Source organism: Ceratotherium simum, chromosome X (genome assembly GCF_057802395.1).
Source record: "Ceratotherium simum simum isolate JZ-2026a chromosome X, ASM5780239v1, whole genome shotgun sequence".
In the NCBI taxonomy this organism is placed as follows: domain Eukaryota; kingdom Metazoa; phylum Chordata; class Mammalia; order Perissodactyla; family Rhinocerotidae; genus Ceratotherium; species Ceratotherium simum.
In genome coordinates this window covers 19,434,410-19,455,441 of record NC_141940.1, presented here as the reverse complement: position 1 = coordinate 19,455,441, position 21,032 = coordinate 19,434,410, and the positions used below count along the sequence as shown (strand labels likewise).

The 21,032-nt window shown below is 40.1% G+C and overlaps 1 protein-coding gene across 4 annotated transcripts in view; it reads right to left on the bottom strand.

Annotated features, from left to right (window-relative positions):
- MBNL3 (muscleblind like splicing regulator 3) overlaps nucleotides 1-19,497 on the bottom strand; it is a 118,220-nt gene extending 98,723 nt beyond the window's left edge. For 2 of the 4 annotated variants that reach the window (XM_087426439.1, XM_014792776.2), the window contains exon 1: nucleotides 19,266-19,497. The gene's annotated coding sequence lies outside the window, so the exon portion shown is untranslated. Of the gene's footprint in view, nucleotides 1-16,717; nucleotides 17,175-19,265 lie in introns of those variants that run through there. The other 2 variants (XM_004437270.3, XM_087426440.1) reach the window with 2 other exon arrangements.
- Between the last annotated feature and the right edge of the window lie 1,535 nt (nucleotides 19,498-21,032).

Sequence of the window (21,032 nt, the reverse complement as noted above, 5' to 3'; positions counted from 1 at the left end):
ACAAGGGCTACATCTAGATTCAGATAGGCTTCACAGTGTCCTAAGTTTCCCAAAACCCAAAACTAAGTGCCAACTATGAGATTTTCTCCGGCTAGTTGGTTGTTGCCAAAATTGGATTACAAATTTCTCTCTTATGGCCAAACCTGTCTATGTTTTCATACAACTTCCCCCATCTCACGGATATAAACATGTTTTAGTCATGGTCTGTATGTTTTCTCACTGGGCTGAAGCCTTTCCTTGCAGACAGGCTACTGCCTCTTTTGTGGCTAAAGTCCTTTTGAAAAAGATTATGGGGAACTCTTCTCAAACTTCATATTGATCAAGGAATCCATCTTACTGGTCAGGTACTTTGACAAGTCTGTGCTGTTTGGTCAGTTTCACAACACTTTCACTGTGCTTACCACCCTCAATCCTCTGGTTTAGTTGAACACACTAATGACATTATTAAGACTCAACTGGAAAAATTTGTAGAGACTTTGCAAATACCTTGGCCAAAAACATTACCATTGGTCCTTCCAAATCTCAAATCCACCCCTTTAGGAACTCTCACCCTTTGAGATAGTCACAGGACACCCAATGCACTCGGCTTCTGCTTCTCTTGACCCACAGCTAATAAAAGGAGATATATTCCAATATTGCAAAGGCCTAATTGATTCTATTAAAAATAACCATGTTTTGGTAGAGCATTCTTTTCACAGTGTGCTTCATGGAGATGAAAACTTTAAGACTGCAACCTGGAGATTTCATCCATTGGAAAAGATACCTCCAGAATGACTCTCTTCAACCTCACTGGAAAGGCCCCTATCAGGTACTGCTAACTAAACCTTGTGCCACAAAACTCTAGGGAATAGACTCTTGGCTTCATATGACACACCTAAAGAAAGCTCCAAACCCTGACTGGAACTGCACATCATCTGGTGACCTAAAAGTAAGGATTTCCCGGAATTGAAGTACACAGCATCTGATGAGACAGCTTTCCCAAGATGTCCAGACAAGGCCTATTGGAAGTTTTTCTGTCAAATCTTTGATGATGACATAACTCTTCAGATGATCTCCAATGCCTATGATCTTGATGACATAGGGACTTTAAAAAAAAAATGCCTGAGACTTCTCCCGCTTACCCCTCCTTGTTACTGGAGCGTAACCTCAATAGATTTTCAGTCTGTGCACTTTCCCTCCGACGAGGAACACGACACCCAGAAAAGGTCCTTCTTGGCACTGAGGGACAAAAGACCAATGAAACCAGAAAAACCTGACTCTTGATCAATGATGCTTTCAGAGAAAGATCTCAATCAAAATGGGGAAATGTCAAAATAATAAACAGAAATCTCATTTAAAATGGAGTCAAGAGGCCAGAAAGGGAAGCTCTCATTACCTACATTGACTGCAGAGCCCAACAGGGGGAAGAAAGACTTCCTCTTCTTGCCCTGCAAGAGCTTAGCCAATGAGAGACTGTCACAACTCAGCCAATGAAAAGCCCCTACACTTCAAACTCTTAATCCCTCCAAAGGACTCTTTGATTACAATAGCCCTCCCAACTTCCTCCTCCTCTCTATAAAAGAGTTTCTCCTCCCTTGTTGCTCAGGACTTGCACTTGGCTTGCTCACTGTGGTTGCAGACTCCAAATTGCAATTCTTTGCTGATGTCGAATAAACCCATTTTTGCTGGAGAAATAACTGGCTGTTTACTTGTTTAAGGTCAACACTAGCAGAATATCTTTGGGAACACTACTTAATCTTGCTGAGTCTCAGGTTCCCATCTATAAAAAGGAGATGAATAATAACACCAACCTCACAGGGTTGCAGTGGGGATTAGATGAGATAATATGTGTAAGGTGCTTACCACAGTGCCTGACAGAGTAAGCAGCTGTTTCTTTAAGAAAAGAGTAGAAAATTACATCACCTCTTCCTATCATTTCTTAACATGATCTTAATATTCTTTTTATTTTCCTTTTTTCTCCCTAGTAGATTAGTCAGGCCAGAGTAGTTAGGCCTGCTCTGACACTAAAAACTGGTTATCAACTAATATTATGTTTAAATAAAAAGGGATGATGGATTTATTTCAGATCAGATATTACATGAGAAGACATAATTGAAAAAGATCCACAGCTATTACATATCTATAATACAACTGCCATCTACTACAGAACTCCGGTTTAAATATAAGTTAAAACTGTTTCTGTGTGTGTTTGTGTGCATATGTGTTGGGGGGAGACATTGAGCACTATAGGATACTCTATATTAAATTTCTAATAAATATGTAGTCTGTAAATGTGTTTTTCAAACAAAAAGAAGACACTATGTCTAATATATTGTATTGCTGAAGCAACCTCCCAAGCTTATAGGTATAGTGATTTCCTGGTCAAAGACTGCTTTGGAAGGATGCCAGGGTTGATGTACTATAGCAAGTCAATTGCAAAAGTCACACACAACCAGTATACCTGACTTTTCTCCATGTGTTTTTGCAGATTTGCTTTTTTTATTTGAATTTGTGTAACTTGTTGACTGGAGTCAGATGAATTGGCCCCCTTCCTCTTTTTCGCCAACTGCTCTACACGTATAAGGCTACAATTTTCAATTTGAATATTGAAGAATCAAATTCCTGTCAACATGAATATTTAGGAACATTAACGCTGTACCAGGAACTGAGGCTAAAGAGCCAAATGTAAGCTTACCTTTTGAGACAGAAGGGAGCTGCGACAATGAACACAAGAGAAATCAAATAGAACCTGAATCCGAAGAAGTGAATACCTCTCAAAGATGGCAGACTTCTCTAGTTTTGAAAAAAACAAGGTACTTGGCATCCTAAAGTAAATGTTCCTCTCAACTTAATGCAGCTGGGCAGAAGTGAAGGCAAAGGCTTTAACTGAAAAGCCATTTTAAGGGGGGCTTCTTTGGAAATCCTCTCTCACTGCTCACTTTTGTCTCCCTTGCTGGAATTTTTCCACTTTAAGCTCAACAAACAAGTCGTCGTATCTTCAGTACTTATTACAATATTAATCAGACACACACACAAAGATAACGCAGTAAAGATTTTGGAAAAAATACATTTTTCTATATGTATTTTAATTTAAGCATTGATTATTAACAATTTTAGTAATTATAAATAATTTTAATTATTTTAATTTCAATGTGTAAACCCTGCTGTTAAAAAATACAATTTCACTGAGCAAAAGGTCTCTGAGAATGCGTTATTATTGATACTGATTAAACCCAAAAAGGATTCATTTGCAAATTCAATTTCTTTACTGAATCCAATGAGTAATTATAATAATAATAAACCAGAGAGCAGGCCCTGGAAGAGGAGCTGAGATGCCTATGAGGTGTAGTTAATTGGTAATACAGAACAAGGGCTTTGAAGAGATATCAGACTAAATTAATTAGTTAAGAGATGCACAGAGTTCACAACTTGATCACCAAGCTGTTTGATTCCCTCAAAACAATAGCTTTAATTTAAACCAACCATATAAACTTGCCTACCTTTGCAATCCTTCCAATTATAAAGCAAAGAGTTGAAAATGTTGATCACAGATTTAATAAGCCCATTCATCTTACTATTTCAAATTTGGATCTGCTGAGTATTTTTACTTGAACAAAGTAAAAAGATATCCTCAATAACTTAAATATGAAACAATTTGGTTTGCTTCTCTATTTAGGATACTATAGTAATTTATTTTCTCCAGTATAAAGTGTAAGGAAGAAGTTTAAATTAGAAAGAATAAACAGGAAATTAAAAGCAAAAATTTCAGGGGCCGGCCCAGTGGCTTAGTGGTTAAGTTCACATGTTCCGCTTCGGCAGCCCGGGGTTTGCCAGTTCGCCGGTTCGGATCCTGGGAGTGGACCTATGCACCACTCATCAAGCCAGCCTGAGGCGGCGTCCCACATTGAGCAACTAGAAGGATGTACAACTATGACATACAACTATCTACTGGGGCTTTGGGGAAAAAAAAAGGAAAAAAGGAGGAAGATTGGCAACAGATATTAGCTCAGGGCCAATCTTCCTCAAAAACAAAAGCAAAAACTTCATCCTCATTTTAGAAATACATTCAACAAACATTTTCCCTGGAGTGGGGGAAATCTTTTAATCTAAGTTACTCCTGATTTTGTGCAGTGTATTCTCTTGGCAGGAAGATGTTATTAAACTATTTTGATTCCTCTTGATGGAGTATTCTTAAATTCTTATCAACAAGTAATGTTTGTACAGTAACTTGAAGAATAAAAAACCAAAAGCTGAAATTTAAAAATTATATATACATAGACACACACACTCACATACATATATATTCATATATATGTATACATATTTTGGGGGAGGAGGGAATGTAGCTTTAATACAATTTAATCCTCAGAATGTGGTATTTGTTTTAACAATCACTTCCCAGGCATTCCACCTAAGAAACCTTTTTTTCCTGGAACATGTGGCAAAATAAACACAGTTTAGGAAATGCTGGTTTAGATAATTAGTACCTTTACAATAACTTCAAGATTTAAGTTTTTCAACATGTCACACAATTTGCATCATTTTTGTCTTTAGAGTAAAAAGGATTTTCAGAACCTCAAAGCAGCAACCCTTTCTCTTTGACTAGCATCAACAGCAACTTAGACATTAAATATGAGGCGTACATTACAAATATTTTGTCCCAATAATCATCAGCTTCTGAGAAAGGAAGAACAAAATATGTTCTAGAAGAGAGAATGGGGAGGAGGATTAAAATGAGGGGAATTGAATCTGGACCCAAGGTTTATTTTTTTAATTACATGTTAAAATATAAATTCCACGAAAACCTGAAGTTGCCAGACGCAACACAGGGAAGGAGCTGCCCATGTTAAAACTTCTAACTTTATGAAGGACTGACACTGAATCCCAGTCTAAAGGGAAATCATAGAGTGGAAGTACATCTTTGGTAGCTATATTCGAATCCTCATTATTTTTTACAGCTTTCCCCCACCTTCTCTTTCATTTTAATTGAACCTGACCTATAGAAAGATGTCAGCCACATTTTCACAATTTCAGCAGCACTGACTTGTCTCTAAAACCATTTAAAAACAATTGTATCTATTATTTTGGCTAAATTACACTGTCTGATTTTTTTTTTCCTGAGGAAATTCACCCTGAGCTAGCATCCACTGCCAATCTTCCTCTTTTTGTATGTGAGCCGCTGCCACAGCAGGGCCACTGATAGACAAGTGGTGTAGGTCCGCGCCCTGGAAACGATGAAGTAGAGTATGCTGAACTTAACCACTAGGCCACCAGGGCTGGCCCTGATTTTTTTTTCTTTTTGGTCCAAACCTATCCCAGTTTTTTTATGACAAGCTTAATTCTGTACCTTAAGGGCAAAAAGAATAAACACCAGAGTTCTTCATGGATTAGTTAAACAGATTGCACAAGTAATACTGTGCATATTAACAGAGATGCTGGTCAAGTAGGGTAGGTACTCAATACATATTTAGTGATTTACAGACACTTCTTATATCCCACATTTGATGAGTAAAAGTAGGATCAAAGATCAAATTCTTCTTCACCTTTGCCTCCAGTAAGCATATCTAAGTCACTTCTACCCTAAAAACAACAAAACTCTTGCTTCCGTTGATCCTATATCCTTGTGAAGTTCCAACATTTCTCATCTTTAATCATCAAATATCTCAAAAAAGTAATAATACTACTTTCATTTCCCAACTTTTCATTTACTCCTCAATCCTCTGTAAACTGGCTTCTAATCTCTAAAAAATCACCAATGACCTCTTAAATACCAAAACCAGTGGCCTCAACTTATGTAATTCCTGTGGTATTTGTTGACTGCCCCCGTCTTCTAGCTCTTTCTTTCTCCTTTGCTTCTGTGACACAAAAACCTTTCTCCTCTGGTGCTCTCCTTTGGCTGCCTTGGCCACTGCTAGGAGTAAGAGACTGACTCCCAAGGTCTTGTTCTGTTATTTTCTCTGCATCCTGGACAAGTTTAATCCAGCTTTGGTCTGGGTTTTTCTACATGGCTGTTTCAGTCGTACTTTCACTCAACAGTATTTCACACTCCTGACTCCTCACTCCTCATCTGCTGGCATTTCCTGTACTACTGCAGCACCATCCACCAGATTGCTAAACTAGTCCTTTGCTCTACCAAGATGAGTGAGAGATTAATGTTGGCTTGACTTATAAAGAAATAAATGTTTTCACTGATGGAAGAGGCAGGCCATGGGTCATGAGATGGTCCCCAAATGATTAAGAGAATGTGACTAGACAAAGAAGAAATTATTGTGTGTTTGAGGGGCATTGGGTTGGATTAAAAAGTGAGCAAAGAATTGAAGGTGCAGTTTTTAGCCTGATATCTATTAAATGCCAAAGAGAGTACTTTCCTCGCTAGAACCAATTATATTTCATAGCTAAAGGAAATTTTGTCATAACAAAATGAAAGCACCTAGCAGAGCATCTGGCATACAGTAATTGTTCGACAAATGTCAGGTGACTCTAAATAAACACCTATTATAGGACGTTTTTATTGGGCGTGAAAATGGGGGTTCAAATTTTATTCCTATATATAAACTCCTGCCTGTAGATATTAAGATTGATATGAAGGTATAATACATTCCTGAATGTGAAGGTGGTAGTAAACACTGCCACCCAGGAACTCCAAGAGCAGATGTCCCCCTGTCTGGGCCTGCCATTATAAGGAAGTGTCAAGGGAAGTAGCAGGCCTCTGACATCTCACATGGTTAAATTCTATACCACTATTCACACCAAGAAAATCAGAAAGGGACCCTTAATGACACAAAAGCAACAGTTATTGATTCTATTTTCTGGCTTCCTAAGTCTGTCCTAACCCTAGGAAGCTCAAAGTATGAAGTCTCAGATGTCTGGATGAGTGCTTCAAAACATTTCCTTTATAGGGATCCAAGGAAACTCAACTTATTTTCACTAAAAAACAAACAAACAAACAAACCTCTCCTTTCAAGAGGGTTTTGTTTTGTTTGAATTATTACCCAGCATGAGAAACAATATGAGCCAGAGCTCCTGTCCTGGAGCTGAGATGATCAGGCTTTTGTTTTCCTTCTGTCCCATTCATTGCAGGCTTCCTGAAAGTGCTAATGGCTGTAATTCTTCGGACCAAGGGGTTTTCCTCACTTATCACTCAGCAAAAACTGCCAACAGCAATACCAACATCTTAATTTTCTTTTGTCCAATAGAGTTCCACAAAAATGAGGAATATGGTATAAGGGATTATCCAAGCAAAAGACTAACAAATCTAGCATCACTTAACTTCCTTTCCACCTTCCTTCTTTATTCTAGAAGACAGTTTGCCCTCACAGTCTCATTGCCTTCTGGGGGAATTTTCATTTACAATAAAATAAACTCACCTGTCAAACATCTTGAGTTATGTGTATACCTTAAAGTTTTAAATGTAATTTGGCAGATGTATTACACAAGGGATCATAATTTGCAAACAGACTGAGAAAAGCTAGAATGCTGTGTGAAATGAATGATAGCTTGGGGTTTAGTTGGCTGTAGCACACCCTCTCACATAGCTTTCCCTTACCACTATTAATATGCCAAGTATTCCATAACAAAGAAACCAGAAAGCTAAAGTGGAAAAAGTAGCTGACACCCCAAACCAATGACTAATTATGTTTGCCTAAAATACACAACCAACCACATGCTTGCTGCAGCTGAAAATCCTGAATAACCCACACTTAAACTGCCCACACCTTATTCCACCTATTCTATGCTACCCTGTAAACATTGTTCACAATGAAATAGATACTAGAGGCAAAGTTATCCTCTGGTCCAAAAACATACCTATTAGTGCTTTCTAAACAGCTTTAACAAACGGAACGAAAAAATAGTTACAACCTGCCACTCCCAAGATCTGGAAATGTATACAGGTTCACTCATCAACATTTTTTAGTTTTTATCATCATGAACAGAGGAACGTATGTAACATTTTTTTGGTGATGGTGTAACATTTTATTATGGTGCTTAATTTGTTTTACATCTCATTTCATAAATTGATTGCTAATTACACAACCACTAGATGTGTAAGTCTTTTTCTATTCTTAACAAGTTTTAAATATGGTATCTCTGAAAAGGGAGATAAGAACTCTTTTACAATGACAGAGTTTAGTTACCAAAACTTATTAGAGCTGAGATTACATTTTATTTTCAGAGTAATAACTTAAGTTTAACATTTAAATGTCTATGATGAAAAACCTAATTGCATTTCAAATTCTCAGAGCTGAAAAATCAGCAGTGCTTTAAGGCTCTGAAAGATGTCCACAGGAAGAGGCCTTTGGGAATGAAGTCAATAGGTCCAGCACTAAAAGAGATTTAATGGCACTGGGAGGGAACTGGGGGTGGGGGGTGAGGACAAGATCCTTATGATCCTACCGGAGATATAACAGTACCCCAGAAGGCAGTATTTTCCTCCCCTCTAGCAATATTTTTGTTGTTGTGAGGAAGATCAGCCCTGAGCTAACATCCACGCCAATCCTCCTCTTTTTTTTTTTTTGCTGAGGAAGACCGGCCCTGAGCTAACATGTATTGCCAATCCTCCTCCTTTTTTTTTTTCCCCCTTTTTCTCCCCAAAGCCCCAGTAGATAGTTGTATGTCATGGTTGCACATCCTTCTAGTTGCTGTATGTGGGACGCGGCCTCAGCATGGCTGGAGAAGCAGTGCGTCGGTGCGCACCCGGGATCCGAACCTGGGCCGCCAGCAGCGGAGCTCGAGCACTCAACCACTAAGCCACGGGGCCGGCCCCTCTAACAATTATTTAATTCAAAGGAATATGCACAAATTTTCCAGACTTCTAAGGATGTTTCCAATCTCCTAATGGATTATACTCAGTACTTCAGGTGAGTAAATCTTGTTTTCCTACTACTAGGCTTACTTCTCATCAGTACAAAAAAGTAATTAGAAAGGCTACGTGGCTATTGTCTTCCTTATTTGTATAACCATTCCCATAAATATCCTAGGTATATTTAACAGAGTCTCGGCTTATGCCTCCCATCCACAATTTTTAAATTCATTTTAATGTGTGCCTTTGTTCACTGCAGAAAAAAATAGCCACCAACAGGTTTTTTCTAATGTACCGTAAATGTGTACATTTATATTTACTTAAAAATCAGCTTCTTCTTTCGAACATATTCTCTCTTGATATGACCATTTTTGATTTGTAAAAAACAAAACAAATTTTTGAACTCTTTTAACTTACATTTAACTCATCCTAAAATAACGTGGGCTTTTTTCTATATTTAAATTCTTTGACAATTCTTTTGCTGCTAGAAGCACCTCACACCCAGCCATCTCAAGATTTTTAGTATTTTTTTTTCTAAGACGTCCTTTTTTGGCTTCTGTTCCTAGCTAGCATTATTTTCTGTCTCATGTTCTATCTAGTAATACCACTTGGTAAATATACAGTACTTACATAAAGTGTATCCCCTCAGGACTACAAAATACCGTAGACTCTAAATCTTATAGCATTCCTATAACAATATGTCTCACTTCTCAGTTTAAAAAACAGACACGTCATCTCAAGGTACTTAGCCAAGATCACTCAATATGTCAGCACCCAAACCCCCAGCATCCTTTGACTACCTTCCCCTCAAAAAAAAAGAGGAAAAAACATTTCTGACCCAGTTTGAAATAACATCCACTAAAACGTTGACTTTTAAACCTTTTTGACAGCAACACATAGTAAGAAACACATTTACATTCTAAGTACATATGTGCATGGATCTGAAGTAACAGTCTCACCCAAAATACCTAACCTTACTACATGATATATTCTCATATTTTCTCACTGTGTATTTTATTCAATTTTGTTTAAAAGAAATGCTAGTCACACCTACTAAATGGATTTTATTATGCACTAATGAGTTGTTGCCCACTACTGGAAAACTGCAATGATAGAACAAATAGACTTTTCTCACACCACAAGGTAACGTTGTTGGCTCCACATATAGTAGGGGAAAGCCTCTTCCATTTTGATGCCACTAGTCCATACTGTGGTAACTAAAGCTAAACCAGCTTGAAATATATTTTTGGATAACCTATAAAGAAAGGGTTTGCTAAACAAAATAATAATGTCAAAAAGACAGAAGGGGTATGGAACTTTTTAAAACAAGATACTTTTAAGGTTTTTGAATCATTATTTAAATGAAGCTGTGTTGCTAATTATAAATTAGTGTTAATATTCGGGCCAATAGAACATCTACTTAGAAAAATCTTGTTTGTTCTTAGTCCAAAACCTTTTGTAAATCAAAATATTGTCTTTAATCTGAGCTAGCAAAATTTTACTACATCTTAACATTCAAACGCAAGAATGTTCAAAAAATATAATTGTGTATATATATATTTAGTTCAGCCAGTCACTTTTTTCTTTATGAATCTGCTCGAGGCATCACCTACTAATAACAACAGTAATGGGTACACAGTTTATTTGTAGAGTGTTTTAAACTTCAGAAAAGTCTTATTTTGTGAACTGGTAATGACCAGCAATCCTTGCATTACTGAATATTTAAAAAGCATATGATGGTGCCAGCCCCATGGCTTAGCGGTTGGGTCCGTGCGCTCTGCTACTGGCGGCCCGGGTTTGGATCCCAGGCACACACCGGCGCACCGCTTGTCTGGCCATGCTGAGGCCATGTCCCATATACAGCAACTAGAAGGATGTGCAACTATGACATACAACTATCTACTGGGGCTTTGGGGAGAAAAAGGGAAAAAAAAAAGGAGGAGGATTGGCAGTGGATGTTGGCTCAGGGCCAGTCTTCATCAGCAAAAAAAAAAAAGAGGAGGATTGGCATGGATGTTGGCTCAGGGCTGATCTTCCTCACACACAAAAAAAAGCATATGATGACATTTTCCAGACACAAAAATGAAACTTAATATTTGGTTTGTTCTGCATGTGACAGATTACTCAATTCCATGAAGAAATCCAGGTGTCTGGCCTATAATGATTGTCTGTATTTTAGAGGTCCAGCCCACCCCGCCATCCCCCACCGAATTTGGAAGATATGAAAGAAATTAAAATTTCAAGGTAAAGGACCAAGCCAACTTCTGGAGTCAGGGGTGTCACACAACCTCCCTTATGTGGAGGTATTTACTAAAGAACTTAGAACAGATGTTTATCTTTTATAAACATTTAACATTTTGTCAAATTGAAGGCTTAGGAATCTAAGGGAGTGTAGGACAGGCCAGGAAGTCAGGAATTCCTGGATGTGAACCTAATCTGGGTCTTATTCTGTTTTTGCTCTAAATCAATGCCCAACTCTTCACACCTCAGCGGCTTTATAGCAGGCAAGAATTATATTGGTGGTGAAACTGTTTCCTGGGGATGTCTTAGGTTAAATGGTAACTATTACAGCCCTCAAAGGTGCTTTCATAAAAGGCAAAGCGCTCTTCATGTATATTATTTACCTTCACTATATTAGGGAAGTAAAATGGAATATCGGTGTCCTCCTAAACTGACCTTGAAAAGAGATAATTCTTTCCATTCCTAAGTTCTTATCCACTTTATCAATGATCAGTTATTCAACCAATTAGGAAATTCAATCATGTGATCTTAAAGGTTTTTAAGGTAGCTGTAACACCTGTAAATTGAGCATTTTCAGGCAGTTAATACTTAGCTAGTTCGGGGCCCTCATCTTTATTTGTCCTCTCTCCACTGGGTCATTAACCTAAAGGAAATGCCCTTCCCACTCAAGTCCTGATTTGGCAACCTATGGGAAAGTTAGTTCGTCTCTGTCATAAAAAGAAGCTCCGTTTTCCATATCACTAGGCACCACATCCATATCTAGCGCTGCCCACGCTGCTCTGGGCTCTTCAAAAGGCAGAATGTGGTTTCACTTTCTCCTCACCATTTCACGATAAAAGCACCCTGGTCCTTTGTGGCATTTAATGAATGGTCCTCTCTCCCTGGATTTGGACTGTTGGCCTTTCCAACCAGTCATTAACTGGCAGGAAATGCCCTCCCCAGCAATCACTATTGTGTAAATAGAGCTATAAACTTTCGAAGGCCCGTGCAATCCCAGACCCTAAAGCTGCACGTGTGTGGTGGGGACTCTTGATTGTAAAAGCGCTGCCTTCTAAATTAAACTCAAACCACATGATACAGTCCATAAAATATACAAAACATGCAGTCCAGTGACAGATTTATTGTGGCCTTACAGAATAAAGCAAAAAAAAAAAAACAAAAAACTCGATATGGAAAATACTGCTAATTTTGACCCAAATAGCCCCCAAACAGGAAGTTAAAAGCAAACCAGCCAGCTGTGGCCTCACTAAGTTATGGAGACCAGTGCAACCAGCATTTCCTGTCATTGCTTGTCACCTTTTCTGTGTGCCTCTGTTTGAACCGTTTTCTTAGATGGCTAAAAATATTACAGAAGTTTCTTTAGGGAAAGCTGGAAGGCAATAAGGAGGGCTATTATATAATCTAGGTTTGAAAGCGAAAAATGTAACATTTACCAAAAAAATTACTTAGCACAGGTCACACAACCAGTCACTTGAACTTCTGCATTTTAATGAATACAGGTTTAGACCACGTTAGTGAAAGTGTTTAGAATCAGACATTAGATAGGCTAGCTGTTTCCTGACAATTTAGAATCAATTTTCAGAACCACAATTTTCATGCACCTGATTAGCAGGAGAGAGAACTGCAGACTACAAGATCCCAGAGAAAAGGAACTAGCTTCTTAGAGTTGGTTTCTCTCTCTTTCTCCCTCTCTCTCTCTCTTTCTCTCTCCCACCATCCCACAACATGACTCATGCAACTTCAAAGTATGTGCATATATGAGAGCTCTCCAAGGGAATCACATTTTAGATCCTTTTATTATTATCACACTCTTCACAACACATGGGAGGTATTCTCATCTTTTTCCAGCACTGGAAAATGCAAAGCCCTATGCCACATTTTTCCAGCCTGTCAACTTATCAATCACAAAAGAGCTTTGGAGGGGGAGTTTCAGTCAGAAAGTAAAAGCATTTTACCCTCATATTATTGCTACATCACAGCTCTCAGTACGTCCAAATGAGTCCCCCAGCAAACCCAGTTTATCTCTTTGAGAAAGAGGATTAATAAATGGTAGAAAGGCAGCTAGTTAGCCAGTCAAAAGCTCCACCAAAGCCCAAGATCTTTCTCAAAAAGGCCCTCCCTTGGGAAGGCTATCCGTTCAGCCCAGACCCTTGCTTCAGAAAGCCGGCACAGCGCTTACTGACGCAGCCTCTGTCTGCAGCTGAGGCCGCTGCTACAGGCATTCATGAAACAGATCAGATTACGCGGCACCCCCTTAGACATAAAATGTGACCCTATCATGTGTACTATTTTTCACTTCATACTTCTGGGTGAGCTAATAAGGTTTTTCTTCATGCTATCCAATTACTTTGGAAAAATGCTGACATAAACGAGTTGGCAGTTTAAATTTTTCTCAAAATCACTTCTGAAAAGAAATATACTTCCCTTCTTCGGGATCCTCATCGATCACAGACAGCAAGAATTTTGAGAAACATCAGTGCGCCCTTTAAGAAAATAGCACCCACAATTGGACCATTTATTGAATGCCTACTTTTCAGAGGACAAATGCAAAATCCACTTGGGCACTGAGGTGAAATGTGATCTCCATCACTGTGCCATGAGTCTTGCTGAACGTGTCTCCATATATTTTAAATAGAACTCAGAAAAACCACTAGATAGTACAAGAATCCAGTCATAATAAAGCTGCCACCTTAATATTACATGACAATCTCCTTTTCCCAGTTTGCAAAGCAAAAAATTGAGGAATTATACTATGAGATGCGTGCCTAAGCTAATATTTTACGTGGTGCTTTTGTTTTGCTTTGTTTTGTTTTCCTGCGTAAAGGTCAAAAACTACAAAAGAGAAGGTGAAATGCAAGCTCTGGTTCTTTCACTCTCTTACTTTGCTAACAGGCCACCCCCCCAAAAAATACCTTCTTGTTTGATTTCTTCATACCGCCACATAAGGGGAGACTGCAAAAGTACCTAAAGACTGATGGTCCTCTGAGCACAAAAGATGATTGTGGAGGATCTGAAATGGCAGCTCTTGTCTCTTCTACCTTGTGGACTTTGCTTTCTGGATCAGTAAAAAGAGGCGCTATTCATACCTGTATCTTGGTAAATAAAAACCTATGCAAATTCAACCTCTAAATGGGCAATCAGTGTTTAACTGAAAATGAGACAGCTCCCAACGTCCTTTTTGGTTTTTGTCTGTGAGTGCATCACTTTCTAAACCATACATGACACGAGGCATCTGAATCACAGTATTTCTTATTTTGTTCCTTTTTTACCTGGTAAAATGTTTGGAAGAACTATTTCTACATAACTTCATGTTGAAGACTCATTTCCCTGGGATGTGGGGGAGTTATACTAAATGCAGCTACAGGTGACAGAAAAATAGCAGCTGGCTTTCAGGCCACCCTTCGGGGTCTCAGCCCAAAGGTTGCCATCACTTGCTTTTCCTTAAACTTGATAGAGAGTTGCTACTGGGACCTCCAGCCAGACATTTAACCTAGTGTTCAGTCTGTTTGTTGTTGTCGCCGATTTTTTGGTCAATAAAAATAGAGATAATGCTGCCTGAAATTACAGGAAGGATGTTCATAAAATACAAGAACAAGTTAGAAAGACTAACCTGTTCTTCCATTTATTTAACAAACCTTTACTGAGAGTGTACTATGTGCCAGGCACTGGGGAGGTGAGGTAAGGAGACGCAGTAACCTGCCTAACAAGGAGTTACCCGTACATTCAGGGAAACTTGAATAAGCCTGAAGAAACCTTCCTCAAATTTCCAGACCACTTGTGGGCAATGCCAAGAAGTTCAGGATTCAAAGAACCTGATGAGGACAATTTTAAGCCAATTTGAGTGATCCAAAATGGATAATAAGATCCAGCAAACTCCGTCTCTAGGATGCTCCCATGGCCTAAGGAGATCAAATAGCCTGCCTGAAGTCTCTAGTGCCAACCCCCTGCATTTCTGTCCAGACTGCCTTTCTCAATTGGAGGCCCTTTCTTTCTGGGCCCTTCGGGTTCACCCACTGTGCGGGCATAAGACGACCTCCTGCCTAAAGTCGCAAACAAATCGTTCCTTCTCATGAGGCCACTTAATGCTGATGGAAGAAGGACTTGAGAGCAGACATAATATTTTAACAAGTGTGCCTAACGGATTCCTAAATCTCTAATCAGACTCCCTTTTTCTCCTTAACACTTTGTTCTCAAGGCTGTTATAAAGACTTCTGGGATTACTATGCTTGAGTTTCTTGAAAAGCACCATATACATATAGAGGGAGAATATGTGTGTGTGTGTGTGTGAGACATATGTATGTGAATATATATATGTGTGTATATATACGTATATTCACATACATACATACACCACACAAACACACACTCACACACACACACACAAATACACTCCTATTTAAATCAAGGTCCTTTCATTCCTGCTTCCTCTTGAGGTCTGAGCAATGTATCCTTTTTCTAAAAGTTAACTGCCTGGAGCTGAACATTCAGAGCCCCAGCTCTTTTACTGAGCCTCAGAGAGACATGGCTTAATACAAACATTTATTATAGTTTATTGTGAGTCTTTTTTTCTTTCATTCTTAGAATTTGAGGAATGCTGTAAAAAATAGGTATTTTTCTTTAATCTTCCAAGAAGAAATCAAGCTGTATAAATTGTTCTAAAATGACGATTAATTTGCACACTCATGCACATGCGTGTGTTGTATATACCCAGACAACTCGGAAGTACATTTATTTTTCAAATAAAAATAAGGTCCCTCTTCTCAGATTGTATTATTTTCCCCACCAACCTTTTAAAAACACCGTTACTCAATTTAATACGAAGTTGAACTAAATGATGGTTTTGTATTGTCTTTACCAGAATGATCAGAAAAAAATATTTTCTGATTCCTGTTAGGTCACATGGATGTCATTAACACCTGATCATGTAAATGATACCTTATTTATTCTAATTCTCAAAGTTGCCTTTCCAACATTGTCTTTTGCTTCCTTGAGGCAACATATAACCATCCAGGAAGAGTAGGATGCCACGGAACCATCTGGTCTTCTTAAGATCTAAATGCCCACATTAATACAGAGCTAATTGCTTTCTTTTTGGTCATAATTTGTGTTTGTTTGCTGTTTGGTTGGCAATTAAACTACTTGCTCCCAAATACAGTTCAATTTTTTAGAGGAAAAACGCCCACTTCATTTTATCCAAGGCACAAATTTCTTTCTATTTTTGAAGTGAGAACCATATCACACCTAGTAAGAGGCAGAAAAATCTCACAAAGAAACAAAACTTCTGATTTCTATTTTCTTGATATCACATACATTTACAATGGGGAAATCCATCTGTTCAACCTACTAGATATTGTTATAAGAAAACTCAACAGAAGGAAGAACCTAGAAGGAAAGGTGAGTGTAGCCTGTGTGCTCTTTCAGACACTTGATAGTTTTAACATGGCAGCGACCATTATCTAACTTTAATTACAGGATCAAATTACTTGTCAAACATGTACTATAACTTATTCTCGTCTGCTATGCCCCAATCCCTGTTTGTAATCCTATCAGACAACATTATTTATTTTAAAACCGAAAAACTCTGCCACTTTCCTGAATTTATTGTGCTACAAGTAGGATAAGTGTAAAATTTTAGGAAGGAAAATCTTCATCACTTCAGGGCTTCTCACCCCCTTCCGTCCTTCCCCTCCCTCTTACCTCTAAAGACAGACGGGTGGAGAACAAAATTGTACTTCAAACTATATTGTCAGCATATGCACAGCAGCCGAGAGACTGTCACTGTTCCAGCACGTGCAGTACTGTACAGCCTCAAAAAACAAAACCTTTTTTCCCCAAGATGCTGTGATTACTTTTTCATATTGTAGAGCTGGGCAGATAATAATACTCCTCCTGGTCAAAAGCATAAATTACACAAGTGCCTAAAAGTACAATGAGAAGCAAGAAAACCCATTTGAGGTAAATAGAATGCAGATAGGGGAATGTAGATTCTAATCTACTTTAAATTTTGGGGTTCTTGCAAGTGCACAAAAATGTCTTCTGTTTAAATTAAAAGTTGTGCACAAAATCTGCTCCTCTGTGAGTTTACAAACTACTCATTTTTCTTTTTAACATTTCTTAAGCACCTACTTTGCGCAAAGCATTGCTTAGGTAAAAGGTGGGAGGAAGGGAATACTGAAGACGCTTTGGATACCAGCTCATAATCATAGGTTTTATCCCTCTTAAAAAGGCAGCTGTTGTGAAATGGCTGGAGCGGACAGTTGAGGAAAAAAGGGTACTTTATAATAGTCTTGGGAATCATTATGAGTGCTTAAAGCAGCAAAGGAAATTAGAGAAATGAAGTAGCTCTTAGAAGTAGAGCAAAACATGCAGTCACCACCTCTAGCCCAGCACTATATCAATTTTCTCTCAAAATATTTTTTTTCTGACAAACTCCTTCACTTGTGTTTTCATACAAGGTCTCCAATCTCATCACTTTATGAAGCCGCAGAATGTTAACTGGCAAAATTTCCTCCTAACGTCTCTGACACTAGTTGGGCTTGTCTATTTTGGCCCCAAGGTTTAATATTTTCACTTTTTTTTAAAGGATGCATTTGGTCTGAAGTCATGCAGCAACAAGGCAGTATATCAGGAAGCAAAGCTTACTGAACTGGGATCTAAGTATGTAATCACTAAAAATGGGAGAAGTTGCTTTTGGTCACCCCGCCACACCCCTTGCAAAAATGCAAGTATCTATTGCTCTACCTTCAAGAACTCTCCTTTCAGATGTGAAGCAATGAATTGCCCCACACGGCAAGTGCCCCCCACTGCTTCTCTCAACAATAATCTGAAAAACTGATGAAAAATGTTACATAGTAAATTCCATTGTAAACAGTTCAGTTCTTTCTTTCTAGGCACACTACAGCACCTGGGCAGGAAAACTGCATCGTACTTTAAGGTGCAAAACAATCTCTTTCCCCCCTTTCCAGAGCTTGCTCAATTTAATAGCAGGAGAGTCTGCCAGCCAAGTAGCTTCTATTGCTTTTGGAGAAGTAAAAAGTGGACAGAGGTACAATAATATCAGCTGGGCTATGGGCAAAAGCCCTTTTACGCTATGTTTAGAAGTTTCAATAAATATGAAAGTATCCCCCAAAAGTATTGCATATTGGGGAAAATTTTACAAAGTTTTAAAAAGTATTTAAACATTAAGGACTAGATGTGCATAGGTAAAAGAGAAAATGTGAATATAATCAGGAAAATCTGAGGTCTCTGGTAAGCCTCATTGTCAATAAGCCTTTCATCAGAGGAAAAAAACTCAGATGAACTGTATTAAACACTGATGTCCAGTCATTGCTACAGCTATTTCAACAGTCCGCTTTCCAACCATCGTATCAGTAATCACCCAAAGGCTTATTGATTAAACTAGGGAGTCAACATAGTAAAAAAGCAATCATTTCAAAATTAAATCTTGAAATAGTTTTGTTTTAATTGATGCTTCCCTATGAACTCAATACATGTGTAGAGATAGGCTATGGGGATCCGTGCCCAATTTACAAACACTGGCAATTTAGGAACATCTAAGAAAAAAAGAACTCTAAAACACACTGCCTTAATTATAGCAACACAATAAACTCACCCTTACTGTTGATCTACATATACCAATTAGTGGACTGTAGTCAGAAAGACACACAGTAGGTCCACTACAGTAATGACAAAACTACACAAATGAATCACTAAGTGTCAACTTTCGTTTCGTCTTGATTTAATTTCCTTTTCTTAGCATAAAAGCTTCTTGTGTGAATGCTAAAAACTGAAGTTATCTTTTTAATAGTCTCCTAAAATCTACCCTCCTGCCCTTCAGATGCCGGTAGTAAAAGCAAGCTGCCCAAATGTGTTGATCCAGAGCGGGAAGAGACAAGACTAAGCAAGGAAGCTGTGGCACTGCTCACAATATCGCATGGCCACGGGGACGTTAGTTGTTAAAAGCATTTGCCGATGATATGCCATGCAAGAAGTTTCTTTAAATTCAAATATATATATATATATATATATATATATGTCTATAAAGGAAGAAGTAGGAGAAGAAAAAGAAAGAAAAAAGAAAGAAGGAATAAGAAGAAAGATCAAAGCCCTAAAATTGCAACGAAGTTGCAGGATTACTTTTCCTTCTATTTGCCATTTTGAAAAAGAAAGTTTAAAAGGCATTTTATTTCGTCGACGTCCTAGGAAGGCAGCCACTCTCACAAACCCCACTCATCTCCAGCCTTACCTTATGCTGCTAGCGCAAACCCAGAGGCTAAGGGGTCCTGCTCTCAGGGGCAGCGGCAGGGGCAGCGGCAGCGGCACATGCCATCTGTTAGCGGCAGAAGCAAAAGCAGCGCTGCGCGAGGTGGCCCTGGTGCCGGGAGAGCCTCTAGCAGGGGTGTATACTCAATGCCGCCATTTTAAAGCGAGGCTCCTGAAATCATTAGATATAAGCAAATTAAAGCCCGCCCCACCTACATAACTTCATGGCTGGGACGTGCAACCCGGCTCCAAGGCGGCCGCTGTGGGGTATAAAATGTCAAGGCGAGCAACACGCACACGAGGACTCCCGGACGGAGGCGACAATCCCTCAGCTCCCCTCTCCCTCCTAACCCCGCCCCGTGCTCTTGCAAGCCCCCTTTCAGGTCCAGAGGGAAGAATATTTTCTCTTTTTCGACTACCCGGGGGCCCTTTCCCGTGGCAGGCCGGCGGGCTGGGGGGCAGGGGAGGCACCCGGGCCCGCCGTCCCCCCTGCTCCCAGGCTCTTGGTTCAGTCCACTTGGAGCACACCTCGGAGCTCCCCAGCTCCCTCGCGGCGGGCGGGCGTGGGGCTCCAGCCCGGGCTAGCGGCTGCCATGGCAACCCCGGCCCAAACCCCGCCCGGCCCTAGCCAAAGGCGTGCCCTCCACCAGATGTCCCCTGGCAGAGCCTGCGGACCCCGGGCAGTCTGGGCTCGGCTGCCCCGCGTCCGGCATACGGGCAGCGCCAGGGAAACGGCGCTAGTGAGGGGGATTTGGGCGCCAAAACGGCAACTCCCGCGAAACTCTGCCAAGCAGTGGAGCCGCGCGGGAAGCTGGGCTCGGAAGCAGAGAGCGCGGCGCCCGGCCCGGCCCCGCCCCGCCCGGCCAGGTAGGGCGGCGCGCCCCGCATCGCCACCGCCGCCGCCAAGCTCACCTGGCTCGGCGCGCGCCGCTCCCAGCCCCTGCTCGCCGCGGCCGACGGGCGGGAATTCGGCCACGTGCTGCCCCTGCTCCCGCGCCCACTCTGTGACTCTCTGTCCTCTGCCTCCTTCTCGCTGCTCCCAAAGAGCGCCAAAAAGTCGCGCTCCCGATCACGCTCCGAGTGCGGGCACTTTCTTCCTGTAGGGCGCTGTTTCGTCGCCAAATATATTCTTTGTGTGCTTCGTTCATTCGTGCACAGTTCTCAGGGAGCGCAGCGCGGGCTTTATTCTCCGGTGGTGTGGCGCCTCTCCCCCAAACCCGGCTGCCCAGCCCCCGCTGCAAACGCTCTTCGTCATTTCATTATTAAGGGAAGGGGGGCAAATCATAACGCTCAGGTTTTACAAAAGCGAAAACAAGCAGAGCTTGCACACATGCCGGGAGGAGGAGGAGGGGAGGAGGCAGCAAAGTTTCTAGAGCTTCAGGAACTGAAGTGCCAACGAGAAATGTGGTGTGGTTCAAAACTGTACCCTTATAGTCACTTCAGATACAGGTAAGGTGAAATAGGTTATTCCAAAAATGACCTTAGGCAATAAATGTATCAGCTCACTGAAGGCAAAATAATAATAATGATAATAATAATTAATAATAATACTTACCAGCTGCCTTCCTGAGTCCTCCCTCTTCTATAAACGCTGTAATCCTTTATTTCCCTTTAAGAACTTCAAAGAAGGAAATGCTGATTTGTGCCAATAGTTCCCCTTCTTCAACGGAGTTTGAAGGGTAGGAGGAGTCCTAAGGTAGGGTTCCAGATACTTTGAATGAGAAATGGACAAAGCAAATGCAATTTTATA